Genomic DNA, 21424 nt, shown 5'->3' with positions numbered 1-21424 from the left:
GGGAACTGTGACAGGTTCCCCCAGGGTACAACCTGGAACTGGGGTACCAGTGAGCCCTCTGTGCCACCAATCTGGGCTCCCTCACACTGTGATGCTGTGACAAGCTATAAACCTCTCCAGGTACTGCACTTACACAGACATCCACAGGCAGGGTCATACCCAACTGAGTTACATGAATGCTTTTTCCAGCCTCTCATGAACCAACCATAGAGAGGCTCCAGCTCCCCAGCCGTGCACCCCGGAGCTGTACCATCTTGCCCTGGTCGGAAGCCTAACCAGTGTAAGTTTATTACCCAGTCCATCACTTCTACAAAGGAAAGTGGACATGCACCAGCCCTTGCAAACTGAACAGATTTTCCAAGCACTTCAACCAAAGTAAGAACATAAGAATGGCCATACGGGGTGAGACCGAATGTCCATCCAACCCATTATCCTGTCTTCCCAAAGTGGCCAATGCCCGGTGCTTCAGAGGGAATGAACAGAAAAGATAATCATCAAGTGATCCATCCCCTATTTTGTGTAAAAATAGTGATCCACGCACTGTTTTAAGTAAAATAGAAAACAGATTTATTAACTACAGAAAGATAGATTTTAAGTTATTATAAGTAGCAAGCTTACAGATCAAAGTTGGTTACCTATGAATTAAAAGTAAAATCACAATCAGTTCTATAAACTTGACAGGATTTGACTCAAGCAGTGTCTCACCCTGATAATACAAGCAGGCTACTGATCCCCCATACTCAGCCTGGAACTTTCCTTCAGCCTGGGACTACCTTCCCAGTTCAGTCTTTGTCCTCCAGACATGTTTCCAGGTGTTGAATTGTGGTGGGAGAGAGGCCAAGTGATGAGGTCACTTCTCTTTTATAGTTTCTTCCAGCTTGCTGGAAAGACCCTTTGCTGTGATGTGAGTCAAGTAGTCTCCATTGTCTACGTGCTATCTCTGAGAAGTCTCCATTGTATATAGTTCCTGGGACAGTCCTTAGGAGTGTGGATTCCTTTAATGGGATATCAGCAGTGTCTGGCTGCCCCATTGTTGTGTCTGAAAGGCTGCTTGTGGGAGTTCCCAACCTCACAATATATTTCAGTAACACACACATAGTAAAACTTCATAACTTCCCATGCAACGATAGCACATACAATCCAAAAGGATATTAATGTTCAAGAGATCAAAACTTTTAAAATGATACCTCATAAGGCATACTTTGTACAAAAGTATCATAATTATATGACAGTGGTGAATATGGGCGTTCCAGGATGCTGCTTTGAAGCATAGAGTGCCACAGGAACGTATAATGAGGATGATAGAAGAGAAAGATGATTTGGGTTATAGTATACTGAACAGAATGAAGGAGACAGAGAGAGAAGATAGGGAGGCTAAAAAGGAGAAGGTTAGACTAGTTTGAGGTAGGAAGTTACCAAGTATAGAAATGAATTTTACCATAGAGAGACAGAGAAAAAAAGATGAATTTTGTAGATGTTGTAGAGAAAATAACTGTTGGAGCAGAAGAAGGATAAATCTAAGGAGTCTCAAAGTACGTGTTGGGAAACGGAACGTTAGTAAAGATGTAGCTGATTCTTGCCATTTCCAGCTGAACAGCTTCTCCCCATTTAATCGGTATTCTTAAATGTCAGAGTAATGCTAGGCTATATCAGAGAAGAGAAACGAATTGATTTAAGGGCTGAGGGGATTAATGGATTTTTGTGAAAAGATTACAATAACTAGTTAGGTAAATCATGATAAAACGTGTGTGTGTCTGTGCATGAATGACATGAACACTCATAAATAGATGAAGGATGTAGATCCTAGAGAATGGAGAGAAATTAAGGTGGTACAAATCATCTGGGAATAATGATATGAAGGTGAGTGGAGGAATATTTTGGCTGAATGTCAGGACACATTTCCATACATATGCTCCAATTTATCAACTGAGCTCTGTGTGCATTGAGGGTATGTGTCTGGTTTGGAGCTCCTTACAGGATTCGGGCCAGAGCCATTTATTAAACTGTGTAAGTTCCAATACTTGAAACGTTTGAAACTAGACTCAGAAATGGGCTGAAGAATGTACTGTGGGGAACAACACTGCATTGGATAGCCTTTATAGGTCTGTCATCAGTAAGTCTCAGGATTAATTGATCTTATGATTGTTTATATTGCTGTTACAGTCTTGCTTTTATAGCAGTACAACACTGTTATGATCGGGTCCTAATTTTGAAGAATTTAAATAACACACATTTCTAACCCTGTTGCATTTGAATCCACTTTCTGTTGTTTATGCTTCATTCTTCATGACAGTTATGAGAGGGATAATACACCTGTAGTATTGCTGGTAAATTTCTAGAACTTGACATGACCTTATTCACAGCATCCCCATCTTGACATGAAATCCAAGATGACAGCGCTGTGAATAAGCAGATAACAGCAAACTCAGCTTGACTTTCTTACCTTGAGACTGCATTTCAATTTCAGCTAAGTGTCAAGCATCTCTGTTTGAAACTTAGATAGAAATTTTAATTCAGGTAGGGTTGCCAACTTTATAATTGCACAAAACTGAACACCCTTCTCTGCCGCCTACCCCACCCCTTCTCTGAGGCCCCGCCCCCACTCACTCCAGCTCCCCCCCTCCAGTAACTCGCTCTCCCACACCCTCACTCACTTCCATTGGGCTGGGGCGGGGGTTGGAGTGCAGGAGGGGGTGAGGGCTCCAGCTAGGGGTGCAGGCTTCAGGGTGGGGCCAGAAATTAGGGGTTCAGGGTGCGAGAGGGGGCTCTGGACTGGGTCAGGGGGTTAGGGTGTGGGTGGGGGTTCAGGGTGCGGGCTCCGTCTGGGCAGCGCTTACCTCAGGCGGCTCCCGGTCAGTGGTGCAGCGGGGTTAAGGCAGGCTCCCTGTCTGCTCTGGCTCTGCGCTGCTCCAGGAAGCATCCAGTATGTCCTCGGCCCTTAAGGGACCGAGATGAAAAAAACTCTAGAGACATTCCATCCATATACTGGTTCAGACTGCGTTTTTCAGAGACTAGGAAACAATAAAAGGGCTTTTGGTATAAAAGGATGAACTTGAACTAACCTGAGCCCTTCTTCCTGATCCAGCAAACAGAAAGGACGGTCTGTCCAAGGGCCCGAACCCCTGCAAAAGGGTTGGAAAGACCTTGGGCTACTAGGGCCACATAAGACTAATGGGTGACCACTCGTAAGCTTGTAGCATGTGTGTCAGAACATTTATTGTTTTTATTATGTTTTCTGTGTAATGCATTTAGCTGAAGAATAAATGTGCTTGCATAGAAAGAGCTGTGTGGGAACAGGTAACTACTGTTATAGCACCTGGAGAAATGTTAACCACAGACGCTGGACTGAAAGCAAAGCATAGGTACTGGCCTTTAGATAGATGGGTTTGCTGGGGATATCACAGTGTAAGGCAAGGGGCTCCCTACCTCTGGTCAGAAGGGAGTTGGCCAGAGACAGGTGATAGCTGGAATCCTGAGACCTGGCTGGAGTGGACCATGGAAGGGATGGTGGGAGGAAGAATACAGGTGCAGATATCCTGAAACTGTGACAATCACTATATAGTTCCTTTTGTGGGAGGATCTCAACATTCTTTGACAATATGAATCAATTTATTTGAAATGAAAGTATAAAATGATTGGAATTTGAACACTATTTCATTTGTCAGCTACAAGGGGCCGAATCCTGGAAATTCTTACTGAGGAGACTAGTCCCATAAGACTAATCATGGGAGTAGTTCATATAAATGAAAAAATATGGAAAATTCTTAGCATTTTATACTTGGAGTTTAAATAATTAGGATTGTTATGTTGTTAGTTTAATTTTCTTTTGTAAGTGTAAAACATTAATTGTAACTTTTTTAGATAAAACACAAAGTACAAAGTACTTAAAAACTTTAAAAGTACAAAAAACACATAAAAAACACATAAACATATATAATTAACTTAAACCTAAACTATGAAGTCTCAAATACACAGCATGATGATAGTGAAATATCCTTTCCAATATGTTTGCTTTTACCTCTCCCTGGAGCAATCTAAATCAGCAATGACCCCGAGAATAGATATACAAAGACTTAATACGTTAACAACACAGATTTATTATTTGGATTACTTATAGATGTAGTTTAAGAAAATGTAATGGTACTCAGTTATGAAGTGAAAGTCAAATGTGTTGCCAGAAAGATATGCTGTATATACGTGATCTGAACTCAAAGATTTTCAGTGACTTCAGTGGGCTTTGGATCAGGCCCTATAAGGGAAAATGTCTGTGTTGTACGGTATGTATGGATACACATAATGAAATAAAGCTAATATTTAAAGTATTGTGGCCCAGATTCTCTGCTGGTATTAGGTCGGAACGGCTCCATTGAACTGATGTCAATGGACCTATTCCAATTTACACCTGCTGAGGATTTGCTCCATTGTATTTACACGGACTCTGTCAGTTTAAATCACCCTTTTGTCTGCAGTATTTTGCCAACTATTGTTACAAATAACCTCTAAGATTAGTGTAACTGAAAGAGCTTAGAGAAGGAAATATTTTCTCTCTTGTCTTTTGTTTCATATGTACTTTTGTCAGCACTATGTGTGTAGATAGTTTAACTGTTTCCCGTGTATAATCAGTTAGTCTTGTCTGTCATTCGTGTGGGTCTTTCCAGTAGTCACAGAGGTGAAGGAATCAAAACATTTTAAAAATTTGTAAAATTTGATTGTAAGACACCAGCAATTGGCAGAAAGGACCCAGAGACAGGTGTAGTAACTGAATTTATTCTTAATTCCATTTTGAAATTGTGTGGATTTGTAGTTTACATTGTCCCTTTATATATTTTGGTAGCCTGTGTATCTTGCAAAAACACATCTCAAGGATAATACAATAAAAAGGCTAGTATTTGAAAAGGGGCTTTTCGGAATGAAATCTGGAGTTCAAAACAGGAAGCCAATTCAATTACTCTGCTTTTCAGTCTGGTGCTATATACTATTATGCACTTTTAGAAAACCTTTTCTCTTTTACCTTTCAGAGTACCAGCACAGCAAGAGTTATATGATTGTTTCAGCTAAGCTATTTCAAACCATATTGACCCCATGCTACTTTGGGGTACCCTATGTCAAAGCTGATATTAATGTTTGAGTCCCCACCCTGTATTTTTTTCAAATCAAGGTTTCATGGGTAGTGGGTAATATTATCCCACCATCTATTTGAAAATATAAACACAATGTAATTCTTTTCATAAAATTGAAGACAATCATGTTAAAAATACTTCTAGGCAAAATCATACGTGTTCAGTACAAAGAAGTTGTTTAAAGCATGATCTAAAGATATGCCAAAATACGAGGACCATTACTCTATAAAGTAAAATCAACTGGAATTTCCACATCTTGCACAAGATTTTGTGGTACATCCACTGAGATCTCACAATGGGTCTTATTGATAATAATAATACGAGAACTTGTGCAGAAATGTGCTACTGGGATAGCAGTTGGACTCTTTAGAGATAGTGTAGGAGGTAGATATCCTCACTATCACTGAATTACAAAACCAGCTGTTCCATGTAGGCTCAAACACTGGTCTGTCCGTAGATTCTTTTTTACTGCCTTTTGTTTTGGAGTTCCTTTGGTTTTTTTCCTAGTTAGGTCTATGGTACAATGGTAGAATAAAAGCAGAGTTTATCACTCACAAATGACTGGATGCAGTGCTTTGTAGCCATGTTGGTTCCAGGGATTAGAGAGACAGACAAGATGGATGAGGTAATATCTTTTATTGGACCAACTTCTGTTGACGAGAAAGACAAGCTCTCGAGGTTACATAGAGCTAGGATTGCTAATTTTGGTTGGATGTATCCCTGGAGGCTTCATCACATGATAAGATTAATCTTTAATTCCTGGAGACACCAGGACAATCCTGGATGGTTGGCAACCCTATATAGAGTGCTTCTTCAGGCTCGAAAGCTTGTCTCTCTCACATACAGAAGTTGGTCCAATAAGAGATACTATCTCAGCCATCTTGTCTCTGCATGAAAATTGTCCATACACCAATGGTTTATAAAGTACAGTGGAGGAACAATGAGGTCCCAGGTTATTTTCTCATTTGAGTTTGAAAACAGTAGCCATCTGTGGAAAAACCAGCAACAAGTCTGTTCTCATTTGTGTTCTTCATGACAGAATACATACATGGCAGAACTCTCATGCACTGTATAGCTGGATTGCGTGCCAGGCAGACTTTGTGGCAATATGCGCTTTACAAATAGTTCTCCCCTTGGGTATCATAAAAGATGTATCAAGGTATCTGTTTCAGCATGAATAAAGGAAAGGGAAATCATGAGAAAGGAACACTTCAGAGTGCAGCCCAATAACCAGGCATAGTTACAGGTTTCAGAGTAGCAGCCGTGTTAGTCCGTACATGCAAAAAGAACAGGAGTACTTGTGGCACCTTAGAGACTGACAAATTTATTAAAGCATAAGCTTTCGTGGGCATAGTTAGTCACCTTCTGGCTAATCCGTGGGGAGTGCCTGAGATTTGTCACTGTAATAAAATAGTTGGCAATAGGAGCTATTATCTGTTCCAGCTTATTTCAGGAGGGAATGGGTGAGACAGTGGAAGGATGGCTAAACCATTGAAAAAACATTTACAAAAATATGTTATTAGAGCTAATCAATAAAAAGGACAATTTTTTCATGAAAAGAAGAGCCCTCCTGTTTTGTTCTACTTTTACAGTTACAGTTGTTGGATCTCAAGCAGTTCTAAACTAAATAAAAGCCTAAAAGTTACATTTCTGGTGGAAATGGATTTCAATTTGGCTGGAACTAAATCAGATCTTCTAGGTGTTCAAAGGGGCTGAGTCACTTGACTCTTGGATTTCATTTCTTCCTGAGGCACTGCAGCAGCACATGGCTTGGCATGTCTCTGCTTGATCCCAGCATAGCAGATAAACAGAGAAGCCTAACTGGAAAATCTGCTTCTTCTGCAGCTCTTCCTAGACAGAGTACATGGATAGTGAGCTCTGCTGGTTTTGTGGTCTGGGGCAGCTCTCTTCACTGCATTGCCCAGGAAGACATTTTCAAGCCTTCCCTTCCCTGGGCCAGTAGGTAGCCAGACCAGGTCATGCTAGAAAGGGAGTTAGCTCCAGCAGGAAAGTGGCAAGTGCCACCTTTCTTCTTCTGCTGCTGCAAAGAGCTGGTGAAGCAGCAGTCCAAGAGCAGTTTGTCCAAGGAAAATATCACTACCATCAAGCCTAGTGAACCTACTTCAATCACTGCTGGTGACCTCTGATCCAACAATGGGTCCTCTGTTTCCAAGTGCAAGGCCACTGAAGGAAGACAAAGAGCCAAAGATCCAGCAGACCACTGAGAGTGGGTGTCCAATTTATCTGAGAACCCAAACGGCTCACATCATTTATGCCCTGTTCATAGGGGCTTAAATAGCTGTTCCTTTCCATTTGCACCTCCCAAGCAACGCTTTGCCATTTAACAGGTCTATAGCTATGTAACCATTCTGCCAGCTGGAGCCAGGAGCAACCAGGGCTGGGTTCAATATCTAGGGGTTCCTTTCCATCGATGCAACACAGAACTGGCTCAAGCACCCACCCAGCAACCTGGGAAAATTACACACCACCCCTGGGCGCCTCTAAGAGGCAATACTTCCCCACTCACCAGCACAGAATCTGAGTGTAGAAAATAAACTTTTAATAGAAGGAGAGGAGTAACTTGGCATTAATTTGGGCAAAAGACCCACCCCAAGAAAGTTGGACAGTGTCCTTTTCCCCTCAGGTTCTTAAGTCCAGCAACCCAAAAGACCCATTAACATGCCCATCCCTTCTCTTCACCCCACTCACAGTTGCTGTCCTTGGTCAGTGCAGACCCAGAGTTCAGAGGTGCCTCTGCAGAGTTCACCTTCCACCCTAGGTGAAGCGGAACACCCAGTCGAAAAGGGACCCTGGATTCTGAACCCCTCATTTCTGGCCCCACCCAGAACCCACACCCCCAGCCAGAACCCTCATGCCCCCCAACCGCCTGTCCCAACCCAGTGAAAGTGAGTGAGGGTGGGGGAGAGTGAGTGACAGAGGAAGGGGAGATGAAGCGAGTGGGGTGGAGCCTCAGAGAAGGGGTGGGGCATGGGCATGGACTCTGTGAAGGGGCGGGGCTGGGGTATTTGGGTTTTTGCTGTTAGAAAGTTGACAGTCCTATTCCCTAGGAGTGGTAGCAGCATCTTGAGTGGAATGATACACTACTTAAGAAGAAATCTGCAAGTCAGCCTCCTCGCTATCCATGCATTCCTTTGAAAAATACTGCACATTGGCTTTGAAAGTCTACCCGGATGCTGTTTTGGGGAGGATGATTTTGCACACTACAGGGTCTCAGTGAATCAGGGAACAGCCGGTGTGTCTATTTAAATTTTGGTAATATTAAGATGAATTGTTCTCCATCCCTGAGTTCTTTCCCTGCAAACTGTCTGATGCGCACTGTATGACCTGGGGACATTACTGCTCGACAAAGCACATGTGTATTTTCTTATTGGGTGAGAAAAAGTTAGAAAAAACTGAAAATATTGAACTGCAGTAAAATTAAGTATCCACATTGCTTCTAGATGTTGAACTAAGAAGGGTATTTCTTTTACAGGGAATTGGCTACAGGCTGCTCACTGATGTGCCTTGAATCACGTTTTGGGACCAGCAGTTTCTCAACTGTCATTGGTACCTACTCTGGCCACTAACAACTATTCACCTCTTTACTTAGTCTAATAGCACTAGGAATATACTTTGCCACAGTCCTCTAACAGAAAAAAAAAATCACTATTTGATTCAGTGCCCAAGGCCATAACAAGGTCTTCAGCAGCAGTGCAAGTAATACACTGGAGATCCACTCTGACATTTTAGGAGAGGTAAATAATTGCTGCATTACTTATACGTATTCCTTATATTGTAATTTAGGTATAGTGATAAAATGCTACTAAGCATTTTTAGCTAATCTAATTTTAGCTAGGTAGGTATTTAAAGAGCACTTGGTTGCCATGGTACCCAGGTCCTAGATATAGCATTTAGTATTTATATCATAGTGCTATACAGACATTAAGTAACTGAGCTATTGATAGGGATATAAATTTAGGCTAGCACCCATGAAGCAACTCCCAACAGCTGGGCTTGAACATTTGTTGAAACTGGACTACTCTGACTATTCACTTCCAGTTTCATGTGTTCTCCTGAAACACCAAAAGGCAACATTTGGAATGACTAGTACACAAGCAACAGCTTAAGTTTTCTTTAATGCAGTAGCTAGTGTTACAGTCACTTGAACCCTCTAAACAAAAGGCTTTATAGATTGACTGAGAAATACTGCACAGTTAGAAAAACTACAACAAGATCCAGGGAAACCAAATATAATGGCTCCTCCATTAGATTCCAGGGGAACAGATAAAATTTTTTAGTGTAAATGTTTCTTCCCAGTTCAGGCAACCAAACTATATAGCACAGGGAGTTAGAAAGAGGCCTTCTTTCTAACAGGAGGGGAAGGTTTCAGCCATAAGGCAACATATGGTATTCAGCCTAAACTACTTTTGCCTTTCGGCTCAGACAAGGTTAACTAATAATAAAATCCCCCTCTCACAGTAGTGTGTATTGTCTTGTGAATAATCACACATTATGGGGCTAAATTCAGGCTTCTGTCTTATTTTCCTCCATGTTACAAACTTTGGAGAGGCTTGGAGCTGAGGGCAGCACCCGCAGATTTGGTGTGGAGTTCTCTGGTTTAGCCACTCCATATCTCACAGAGATTACTCGTGCTCTCCTTGGAGAGTTCTGCATAGGGAACTGTCATAAATGTAAAGGGAAGGGTAAACCCCTTTAAATTTCCTCCTCCAGAGGAAAAATCCTCTCACCTGTAAAGGGCTAAGAAGCTAAAGGTAACCTCGCTGGCACCTGACCAAAATGACCAATGAGGAGACAAGATACTTTCAAAAGCTGGGAGGAGGGAGAGAAACAAAGGGTCTGTGTCTGTTGGTATGCTGCTTTGCCGGGGATAGACCAGGAATGGAGTCTTAGAACTTTTAGTTAGTAATCTAGATAGGTATGCGTTAGATTATGATTTCTTTAAATGGCTGAGAAAAGAATTGTGCTGAATAGAATGACTATTTCTGTCTGTGTGTCTTTTTTGTAACTTAAGGTTTTGCCTAGAGGGATTCTCTATGTTTTGAATCTAATTACCCTGTAAGGTATCTACCATCCTGATTTTACAGGGGTGATTCCTTTACTTCTATCTACTTCTATTTCTATTAAAAGTCTTCTTGTAAGAAAACGGAATGCTTTTTCATTGGTCTCAGATCCAAGGGTTTGGGTCTGTGGTCACCTATGCAAATTGGTGAGGATTTTTACCAAACCCTTCCCAGGAAGTGGGGTGCAAGAGTTGGGAGGATTTTGGGGGGGAAAGATGTGTCCAAACTATGTTTCCCAGTAAACCCAGTTAGAGTTTGGTGGTGGCAGTGGATATTCCAAGGACAAAGGATAAAATTAATTTGTACCTTGGGGAAGTTTTAACCTAAGCTGGTAAAAGTAAGCTTAGGAGGTTTTCATGCAGGTCCCCACATCTGTACCCTAGAGTTCAGAGTGGGGGAGGAACCTTGACATGGTGGCAGAGTGGTGGGATTAACCTGAAATCATTTTGAGATCAATTTGAGATTTTTTGAACTAGAAATACAGATTTTAAAAAGGAAATATTTTTTTCCTTTGGGGCTGCTGGAAAAGAGGTCCAGAAAGCAGCTGAAACTGAAAGCAGCTTGTTTTTTCTCTGCTTTGGAGCCAAAGGAAAGACAAAAGGGGATTATCTTTGTGAATTGCAGGTTTTCTTTGCCTGGAGGCAGGGTACTTAACTCCTGCAGGGAAATTCACAGTCTTCCAAACCAGAAGAGTTTTTTTTCCCCTAAAAGTAAATGGGGGGGGGGGTGTTCTACCCATTTGCCTGGAGACAAAAGTGGCAACGGCTTTTTTTTTTTTTTTTAGGATTTTGATTTTTTTTTACAAGGAGCACAAGTTTGAAAAGGAATTTTTTTTTTCCTTTGGGCTGCTGGTAAGCAGGTTTCCAAGTAGTTGGAGGTTTTTTGCTTTGATTTGGGGCCAGAGCAGAGACAAGGGAATTGTCTTTTTCTGTAGGCTGACAATCACTATCAGAGAATAGGTATTCTATTCCAGCACAGCAAAATTTTACAGCCAAGTTTTGTTTGTTTATTTCTAAACCTCGGGTGTAAAGTTAGTTAAAAACAGAGAGGTTAGGATGACAAAATCCATGGCTCAACAAAAGCTGGAATTAGCCAGATTTCAGGCTAAGGAAAAACAAAGGGAACATGAAAGACAGATAGAACTCATGCGGCTGAAGAAGGAGGAGAAGGAAGAAGAGAGGAAGCATGTGGAAGAAGAGAGGAAGCATGTGGAGGAGGAGAGGGAAAAAGAGAGGAAGCATGCACTGGAGATGGAGAAGGTAAAGGCTCAGCAGAATATACCAACAAACCCTAGCAATCCTTCTCCAGGTACCACTCCCCATCCCAGAAAGTTCCCCACCTACAAGGCAGGCGATGATACTGGCCTTCCTAGAAAACTTCGAAAGGGCCTGCCTTGGGTACAACATCTCTACTGACCAATACATGGTAGAGCTGAGGCTGAAGCTCAGTGGACCCTTAGCTGAGGTGGCAGCTGAAATGCCTAAAGAACACATGAACAAATATGAACTGTTTAAATCCAAGGCGAGAGTCAGAATGGGGATAACACCCGAGCAGTCTCGTCGGAGGTTCAGAGCCCTAAGATGGAAACCAGACGTGTCATTTACCCAACATGCCTACCACATTGTGAAACATTGGGATGCCTGGATATCAGCAGCAAGTGTTAAATCTCCAGTAAATTTGCCCTTCTTAATGCAAATGGAACAATTCTTAGAGGGTGTTCCTGAGGAAATAGAAAGATACATCCTAGACGGGAAGCCCAAAACTGTAATCGAGGCAGGAGAGATTGGAGCCAGATGGGTGGAGGTGGCCGAGAAGAAGAAAACAGGTCGCAGTTGGAGCGGAGACCAGAAGGGACAACCCCAGACCACACCCTATCACCGGGGGCCGCCCAAAGCTCCATCTACCTCCTAAAGAACCCTCCAGACCCCTTATTGTCCCACCACCCCGTTCTCCAGCAACCCACCTCACCCTAGTGAACCGTCAGCTGGACAATGTTTTAAATGTAACGAGCTTGGGCATGTAAAGGCCAACTGCCCCAAGAACCCCAACAGATTACAGTTCATTGCACCGGGATCACACCAGAGGTCCGCAGGCCCAGATACCTTCCAGATACCCTTGGAGCGGAGGGAAACTGTGAGTGTGGGCGGGAAGAAGGTCACCGCGTGGAGGGACACCGGAGCACAAGTGTCAGCTATCCATGCTTCCTTAGTGGACCCCAATTTAATCAACCCAGAGATCCAAGTGACGATTCAACCCTTCAAGTCCAACTCTTTCAATTTGCCTACAGCCAAGTTGCCTGTCCAGTACCAGGGCTGGTCAGGAACATGGACTTTTGCAGTCTATGATGATTATCCCATCCCCATGCTGTTGGGAGAAGACTTGGCCAGTCATGTGAAGCGGGCCAAGAGGGTCGGAATGGTCACCCATAGCCAGACTAAACAAGCCGTGAGGCCTAGCTCTGTTCCGGAAACTTCTATCAGGACCCGGTCAGAGGTGATGGACCCGGACCCCAAGCCAATGTCTGCAACAGCAGTAGTGGATGCAGTCCCAGAGACCCAGACGGAACCAATCCCAGAACCAGAACCAGCTGAACAACCAAAACCAGACCCATTGCCAGCACTGAATCCAGTACTTGCAACCTCAACACCAGAGGGCCCCACCAAACCTGAACCGGCAGCAGCCGATAACCCTACACAAGAGGCTCAGTCGGAGCCTGAATCCCAACATAGTGCACCAGCGGAAAGCGGTTCACAGTCAACGGAAACAGCCCCATCCCCTACATCGCTTCCAGAGGGACCAAGCATAGGTCCACAATCCAATGAGGAACTGATGTCTCCAGCATCAAGGGAACAGTTCCAGACTGAACAGGAAGCAGGTGAAAGCCTCCAGAGAGCTTGGACGGCGGCACGGAGCAACCCACCGCCTCTCAGCTCTTCTAATCGATCCAGGTTTGTTGTAGAAAGAGGACTTTTATACAAGGAAACTCATTCTGGTGGACACCAGGAAGACTGGCATCCTCAGAGACAGTTGGTAGTTCCAACTAAATACTGGGCCAAGCTCTTGAGCTTAGCCCACGATCACCCTAGTGGCCATGCTGGGGTGAACAGGACCAAAGACGGTTTGGGGGGGGGGTCATTCCACTGGGAGGGAATGGGCAAGGATGTTTCTACCTATGTCCGGTCTTGTGAAGTATGCCAAAGAGTGGGAAAACCCCAAGACCTGGTCAAAGCCCCTCTCCAGCCACTCCCCATCATTGAAGTTCCATTTCAGCGAGTAGCTGTGGATATTCTGGGTCCTTTTCCGAAAAAGATACCCAGAGGAAAGCAGTACATACTGACTTTCATGGATTTTGCCACCCGATGGCCGGAAGCATTAGCTCTAAGCAACACCAGGGCTAAAAGTGTGTGCCAGGCGCTAGCAGACATTTTTGCCAGGGTAGGTTGGCCCTCCGACATCCTCACAGATGCAGAGACTAATTTCCTGGCAGGAACCATGGAAAACCTTTGGGAAGCTCATGGGGTAAATCACTTGGTTGCCACTCCTTACCACCATCAAACAAATGGCATGGTGGAGAAGTTTAATAGAACTTTGGGGGCCATGATACGTAAATTCGTAAGTGAGCACTCCAATGATTGGGACCTAGTGTTGCAGCAGTTGCTCTTTGCCTACAGAGCTGTACCACATCCCAGTTTAGGGTTTTCCCCATTTGAACTTGTATATGGCCGTGAGGTTAAGGGGCCATTACAGTTGGTGAAGCAGCAATGGGAGGGATTTACACTTTCTCCAGGAACTAACATTCTGGACTTTGTAACCAACCTACAAAACACCCTCCGAACCTCTTTAGCCCTTGCTAAAGAAAACTTACAGGATTCTCAAAAAGAGCAAAAAACCTGGTATGATAAACATGCCAGAGAGCATTCCTTCAAAGTAGGGGACCAGGTCATGGTCTTAAAGGCACTCCAGGCCCATAAAATGGAAGCATCGTGGGAAGGGCCATTCACGGTCCAGGAGCGCCTGGGAGCTGTTAATTATCTCATAGCATTCCCCACTACCAACCGAAAGCCTAAGGTGTACCATATTAATTCTCTAAAGCCCTTTTATTCCAGAGAATTAAAGGTTTGTCAGTTTACAGCCCAGGGAGGAGATGACGCTGAGTGGCCTGAAGGTGTCTACTACGAAGGGAAAAGTGCTGGTGGTGTGGAAGAGGTGAACCTCTCCATGACCCTTGGGCGTATGCAGCGACAGCAGATCAAGGAGCTATGCACTAGGTACGCGCCAACGTTCTCAGCCACCCCAGGACTGACTGAACGGGCATACCACTCCATTGACACAGGTAATGCTCGCCCAATTAAAGTCCAACCTTACCGGGTGTCTCCTCAAGCTAAAACTGCTATAGAACGGGAGATCCAGGATATGTTACAGATGGGTGTAATCCGCCCCTCTGGAAGTGCATGGGCATCTCCAGTGGTTCTAGTTCCCATACCAGATGGGGAATTACGTTTTTGCGTGGACTACCGTAAGCTAAATGCTGTAACTCGCCCAGACAACTATCCAATGCCCCGCACAGGTGAACTATTAGAGAAACTGGGACGGGCCCAGTTCATCTCTACCTTGGACTTAACCAAGGGGTACTGGCAGGTACCGCTAGATGAATCTGCCAAGGAAAGGTCAGCGTTCACCACACATCTCGGGCTGTATGAATTTAATGTACTCCCTTTCGGGCTGCGAAATGCACCCGCCACCTTCCAAAGACTTGTAGATGGTCTCCTAGTGGGATTAGGAGAATATGCAGTCGCCTACCTTGACAATGTGGCCATATTTTCAGATTCCTGGGCAGACCACCTGGAACATCTGCAAAAAGTCCTTGAGTGCATAAGGGAGGCAGGACTAACTGTTAAGGCTAAGAAGTGTCAAATAGGCCTAAACAGAGTGACTTACCTTGGACACCAAGTGGGTCAAGGAATTATCAGCCCCCTACAGGAAAAAGTGGATGCTATCCAAAAGTGGCCTGTCCCAAAGTCAAAGAAACAGGTTCAATCCTTCTTAGGCTTGGCCGGTTATTACAGACGATTTGTACTGCACTACAGCCAAATCGCCGCCCCACTGACAGACCTAACCAAAAAGAAACAGCCAAATGCTGTTCAGTGGACCGAAAAGTGTCAGAAGGCCTTTAAGCGACACTCATGTCTGACCCTGTACTAAGGGCCCCAGAAAGCGACACTCATGTCTGACCCTGTACTAAGGGCCCCAGACTTTGACAAACCGTTCCTAGTAACCACAGATGCGTCCGAGCGTGGTGTGGGAGCAGTTTTAATGCAGAAAGGACCTAATCAAGAATTCCACCCTGTAGTGTTTCTCAGCAAAAAACTGTCTGAGAGGGAAAGCAACTGGTCAGTCAGTGAAAAAGAATGTTACGCCATTGTCTACGCTCTGGAAAAGCTACGCCCCTATGTTTGGGGACGGCATTTCCACCTGCAAACAGACCATGCTGCACTGAAGTGGCTTCACACTGTCAAAGAAAATAACAAAAAAACTTCTTCGGTGGAGTTTAGCTCTCCAAGATTTTGATTTCGACATCCAACACATCTCAGGAGCTTCTAACAAAGTGGCTGATGCACTCTCCTGTGAAAGTTTCCCAGAATCAACTGGTTAAAATCGTCCTTGAGATGTGGAAAATATTGTTAGTCTTTATGTACTTGGTAGTATATTTAGAGATGCATGTGTCTTATTAACTCTGTTTTTCCTAGAGCTCCAGGAAGAAATCCCAGCCAGTGTTTCACCCTAGCTGAGATTTGGGGGGCGTGTTATAAATGTAAAGGGAAGGGTAAACCCCTTTAAAATCCGTCCTGGCCAGAGGAAAAATCCTCTCACCTGTAAAGGGCTAAGAAGCTAAAGGTAACCTCGCTGGCACCTGACCAAAATGACCAATGAGGAGACAAGATACTTTCAAAAGCTGGGAGGAGGGAGAGAAACAAAGGGTCTGTGTCTGTTGGTATGCTGCTTTGCCGGGGATAGACCAGGAATGGAGTCTTAGAACTTTTAGTAAGTAATCTAGATAGGTATGCATTAGATTATGATTTCTTTAAATGGCTGAGAAAAGAATTGTGCTGAATAGAATGACTATTTCTGTCTGTGTGTCTTTTTTGTAACTTAAGGTTTTGCCTAGAGGGATTCTCTATGTTTTGAATCTAATTACCCTGTAAGGTATCTACCATCCTGATTTTACAGGGGTGATTCCTTTACTTCTATCTACTTCTATTTCTATTAAAAGTCTTCTTGTAAGAAAACGGAATGCTTTTTCATTGGTCTCAGATCCAAGGGTTTGGGTCTGTGGTCACCTATGCAAATTGGTGAGGATTTTTACCAAACCCTTCCCAGGAAGTGGGGTGCGAGAGTTGGGAGGATTTTGGGGGGGAAAGACGTGTCCAAACTACGTTTCCCAGTAAACCCAGTTAGAGTTTGGTGGTGGCAGTGGTTATTCCAAGGACAAAGGATAAAATTAATTTGTACCTTGGGGAAGTTTTAACCTAAGCTGGTAAAAGTAAGCTTAGGAGGTTTTCATGCAGGTCCCCACATCTGTACCCTAGAGTTCAGAGTGGGGGAGGAACCTTGACAAACAAATAGAAACGCTGCTTTTGTAGCATTAATGTGGCTTTCTGTGTTCAGAAATCCTATAAGGTCTAAATTTGACCTTCTACGACACATTCTGCTCTCAGTTGAACCCATGCAGACCCCCATCCTGTTGGTTACAGTAGGGGTTGCTTGGAAGCAACTGAGATCAAAATCTAACCTGTCACAGTTTTAGGGTAACTGCACCTGTGTCCCCACTCTGTGGTGCACTCTAGGAGTATCCAGTCAGCTCTCTGGTCTCCAGCTATCATCTGTTCTGGCCAGGGACCCTTGTCCACTCCCATTATAATATCTGTGATATCCTCAGCAAGGCACTCTGCCAAAAAGCCCAGCATCTGTGTGTTGCTCTTTCTCCAAGGGCTAAAAGTAGTGTATTGCCAGCAGTTACAAGTTACCACACATTTGTTCTTCAGGTAAAAGCATTGCAGAGAAAGCATATTGAAACCAATAAAAATTCCTATACACATTCTAAGAGCTTATCAGTGGTCACCCATCAGTCTTAGAGGACCTTACAAGGCTCAAGTCTTTCCAACGCTTATGGAAGTGTTCCCCACGTCATCATCGTTGTCCCCCGTCCGCCCTTGGGCAGAATGTCCTGTCTATTTGCTGGATCAGCCTTGGGCCAGGAACAGAGCTGCGACCAATGGCTGGGGGTGGGAGCTGGGAATGGGTCTGCGGGCGGGACCAGAGCAGAGCTGGGGGTGAGGAGGGGTTGGATGGCACTCCCTCCGCACCCCCTCTGAGCCCACCTAGAGGGGCACACCCCACAGTTTGGGGACCTCTGAGCTATGTGCTTCACCTTAACCACCTTATTGAAGGAACTGTGCTAACTCTTCCTCCTGGAGTTGTATACAATCCCTGGCCCTCAGTGATACTTAAACTTAATACAATATGGTCCTCAAAGATATTGAATGTGGTTGCAATATTTGACTAAGCTAACTTATGACTAAGTTATCCCTGTTACTTCATGTGACGGGGTGTACCAGGCTCTCGGTCGCCCTGCTGGAGGTCCTGCAGTCCTCCTACACCCTGCCCCAGGAAAGGGGCCACAACAGTCGGTGCGGCCTCCCTAGAGAGGCTGCATGGATGCAGCCAATCAGAGCCCAGCTGGCTCAGATGAAAGGAGCAGCAGGACCTTATCAGTTCAGTTCCTGGTGGGGCTGGGCTGGGTTGGTGAAAGGAGATGAGAGAGGACCTGAGAACATTAACCCTAAGATCAGGGGTGAAGCTAGAGGGGCCATGTGGGAAGAGGCCCAGGGAAATAACAGCAACTAACTGAAGGGAGCAGTAAATGGCTGCTGTTTTATAGGGTCCCTGGGTTGGAATCTGAAGTAGTGGGTAGACCTGGGTTCCCTCACTGGAAAAGTGACCTAAGCCGTGGGAAGGGGACAAGGGTTGTTTAGACACCTGAGTGAAGGGCTGAATTTAAAGGTTCCAAGAGCCGGGGGTAAACACCCTGGTGAGGGCAGACTGACACTGTGTTGAACTCTTTACTAACCCCGAAGGGGGCGTCATTTGGACTTTGTTACTCGGGTGGGGGACCAAGCTGCTGAAAACCCACCAAGGCCTGCATTGCCACACCTAGCCACTAGGAGGAGCACAGGAGTACCTCCATTACACTTTGCTATGACTAAGTACCATCTACTGCAGTGGTTCTCAAACTTTTGTATTGGTGACCCCTTTCACATAGCAAGCCTCTGAGTGTGACCCCCCCCCCATTATAAATTAAAAAATCATTTTTTTATATTTAACATTATTATAAGTGCTGGAGGCAAAGCAGAGTTTGGGGTGGAGGCTGACAGCTCATGATCCACCATGTAATAATTTTGCGACCCCCTGAGGGGTCCCGACACTGAGTTTGAGAACCCCTGATCTACTGTTATCTGTTCTGTAGGATGGATGGATGTTCATTAGCTTTCTTTCAAAACAGAAAAATACAAATCTTAAATCAAATATCCTTTGAATTACTTCAGCCACCATTGTAGGACAGTTTTACTTGCTTATATGTATACAAAACACACTATATATATTTCTTATGCAATTTCTGCCATGTGCTTCTTAATGGCTTATGAAAGAGCACAAGTTTGTTTGTGCACTGTTAAAGCACCGTTGACAGGGAAGTTTTGGGAGGAGGGAAATCTATTCACCAAGGCCAGCAAAGCATAGTATTAGAGATATTTGCTAACTTGAAATTGCTGTATTTTTCAAGGAAAACAGGCTTTTTAGAGTTCATTTCACAAGAATGGAAGAGGTAGAGCAAAGGCCTGGTACAATGCATACGCACGCACACCACTGCCAATGACAGCAGAGCTCCAAAGTCTAATTTTAGGTCTCTCAACCTTGGTATTGTCCCCTTCAGTGTAGTGTGTGGTTGGTTTTTTTTTTTTTTTATATATATATATATATACACACACACACAATACAAATCAGTTCCTCTTTCAAGAATTACAAACTGCTTTAGAGAGCAAAGACAAGGACAAAATAATCATAACTCATGGCTGAAGACAAACCAAAGAAATAAAATTTAAATAAATCTGGAGTTAAAAGCACTTGCATGTCACTTCCATTTTGATATGAAGATTGTCTAAGAAAAGAAAGAATCTAAAGAAATGTGTCCTGAGATTTGAGATAAAAAAAAATTATGAACCTGGAGACCTTGAGTCAGATTCTGATCTTGATTAATCTGGTGTAAATCCAGATTAAAATGCCAGTGAACTCAAGGGAGTTTTCCTGGATTAATTGCAATGTAACTGTGAGCGGAGTCTAGCTCAAGTTTTGGGATTAATTCATGGTGAAATACATTGGAAATTAGATACACAAGCTCTAAGGATGAGTTGCACAACTAATTCCTTATGTAATACAATAAAGCATAATCTTTTTTATTATCTGGCTTTTTTTCCATGACTAAAATTCATACAAAATGGGTACATCAAAAATATATCCAGTTGTACTGAGCTAATTAACACATCTTTGGTTAAGGTATAGGTCATGCATATTTTGCAAAAAACCAAACAAACCCTCAAAACTACTTCATAGTATGCTCATTTCGGTATGTGCTATAGATATAATGGAATAGAATAAAAAACCTCATCATACCATTATTTCGTGAATTGCTGGTGTCCAAAGTGTAGAAGTTAAATCAGATGATTTTACTGCTAGAATTTTTATAAACTGTGGACCTGATTTCCCTACTGTGTGCTTCAGTCTAATGCCAGCGTAACTTCATAGTTACCCTGGCATAAAATTGAAGCACAAACACAGTGACGAATGAGCCTCTTTCTCTTACCATCCGTGGTTGTATTTTAGTTTTTCCTTATACAAAGTGTGTTATGAGTCTCTTATTCTGCACCAGATTTTATGTCCTCCAGAACACTTTTCTTTAATCTTGTTATACTAACTGTTGTATTTGCTTCAAACAACCTAAGACCTTTCTGTGGTATTGCCATTATGAAAGTTACTTCCATCTTCAATGTTTAACGCCGCATCTGAAGCCAGCACATTTAAAGATAAATGACATCTGAAAAGCACCAGCTGCGCTAGCCTTTGAGATGATATTTAGCAGGTCAGGTTCTGTGCTGAGTTGCACCCCAATGAGTGTGGATACAATTTTGTCACAATAAAGTTATGCATAATTCACAGCACAGTCACATTCAAAATAATAATAGAGAATTTGATGCTGTGGTCATGGCAACCTTGTGGCTCCTTCTCCCACACATTACAGTTTATTAGTTTGCTTTGATGTGGCCCTTTTGAAATGAGACTTGATCAGTGTGGACTAACAAACTATTAATGCATGGCAGTAGGTGTCCCTGTAAATGACCAAATTTACAGGTGCTATGCCAGTAGTGACCTCTGTGACACAATCATCTCCTTACCTATGAGATCAACAGGACTCAACAATGAGGCAACTCAGCACAGAATTTTGGCTAGTACCACAGGGTGATAGACAACTTCATAATTGACATCTCTTCAGGCTCCTTTATCTTATTGCATCTTTTTCTGCCTTTCTTAACAATTCAATAGCTTATGATGGAGTAAGATGAGCCATCTCTGTTCCTGTGTGCAAACAAAGAACATACATATAAACTCTTCTGAGTCCCAATTTTCCTTTCACTTATGCCAATGTAAACCTGGAGTAACTCCACTGAAGTCATAGAATAATAGCATTGTAGGACTCTATGGGATCTCAAGAGGTCATCTAGTCCAGCCCCCTGTATTGATTTAGGATTAAGTATACTGAGACCATCCCTGACAAGTATTTGTCTAACCTGTTCTAAGGGTATGTCTACACTATGAAATTAGGTCGAATTTATAGAAGTCGGTTTTGTAGAAAGCGTTTTTATACAGTCGATTGTGTGTGTCCTCACACAAATGCTCTAAGTGCATGTAGTCAGTGGAAAGTGTCCACAGTACCAAGCAACCGTTGACTTCCGGAGCGTTGCACTGTGGGTAGCTATCCCACAGTTCCAGCAGTCTCCGCCGCCCATTTGAATTCTGGGTAGAAATCCCAGTGCCTGATGGGGCTAAAACATTGTCGCGGGTGGTTCTGGGTACATATTGTCAGGCCCCCCTTCCCTCCCTCCTTCTGTGAAA

This window comes from Eretmochelys imbricata, chromosome 3, assembly GCF_965152235.1.
Source record: "Eretmochelys imbricata isolate rEreImb1 chromosome 3, rEreImb1.hap1, whole genome shotgun sequence".
Lineage (NCBI taxonomy): Eukaryota > Metazoa > Chordata > Testudines > Cheloniidae > Eretmochelys > Eretmochelys imbricata.
Note: the sequence above shows the minus strand (reverse complement) of the source record.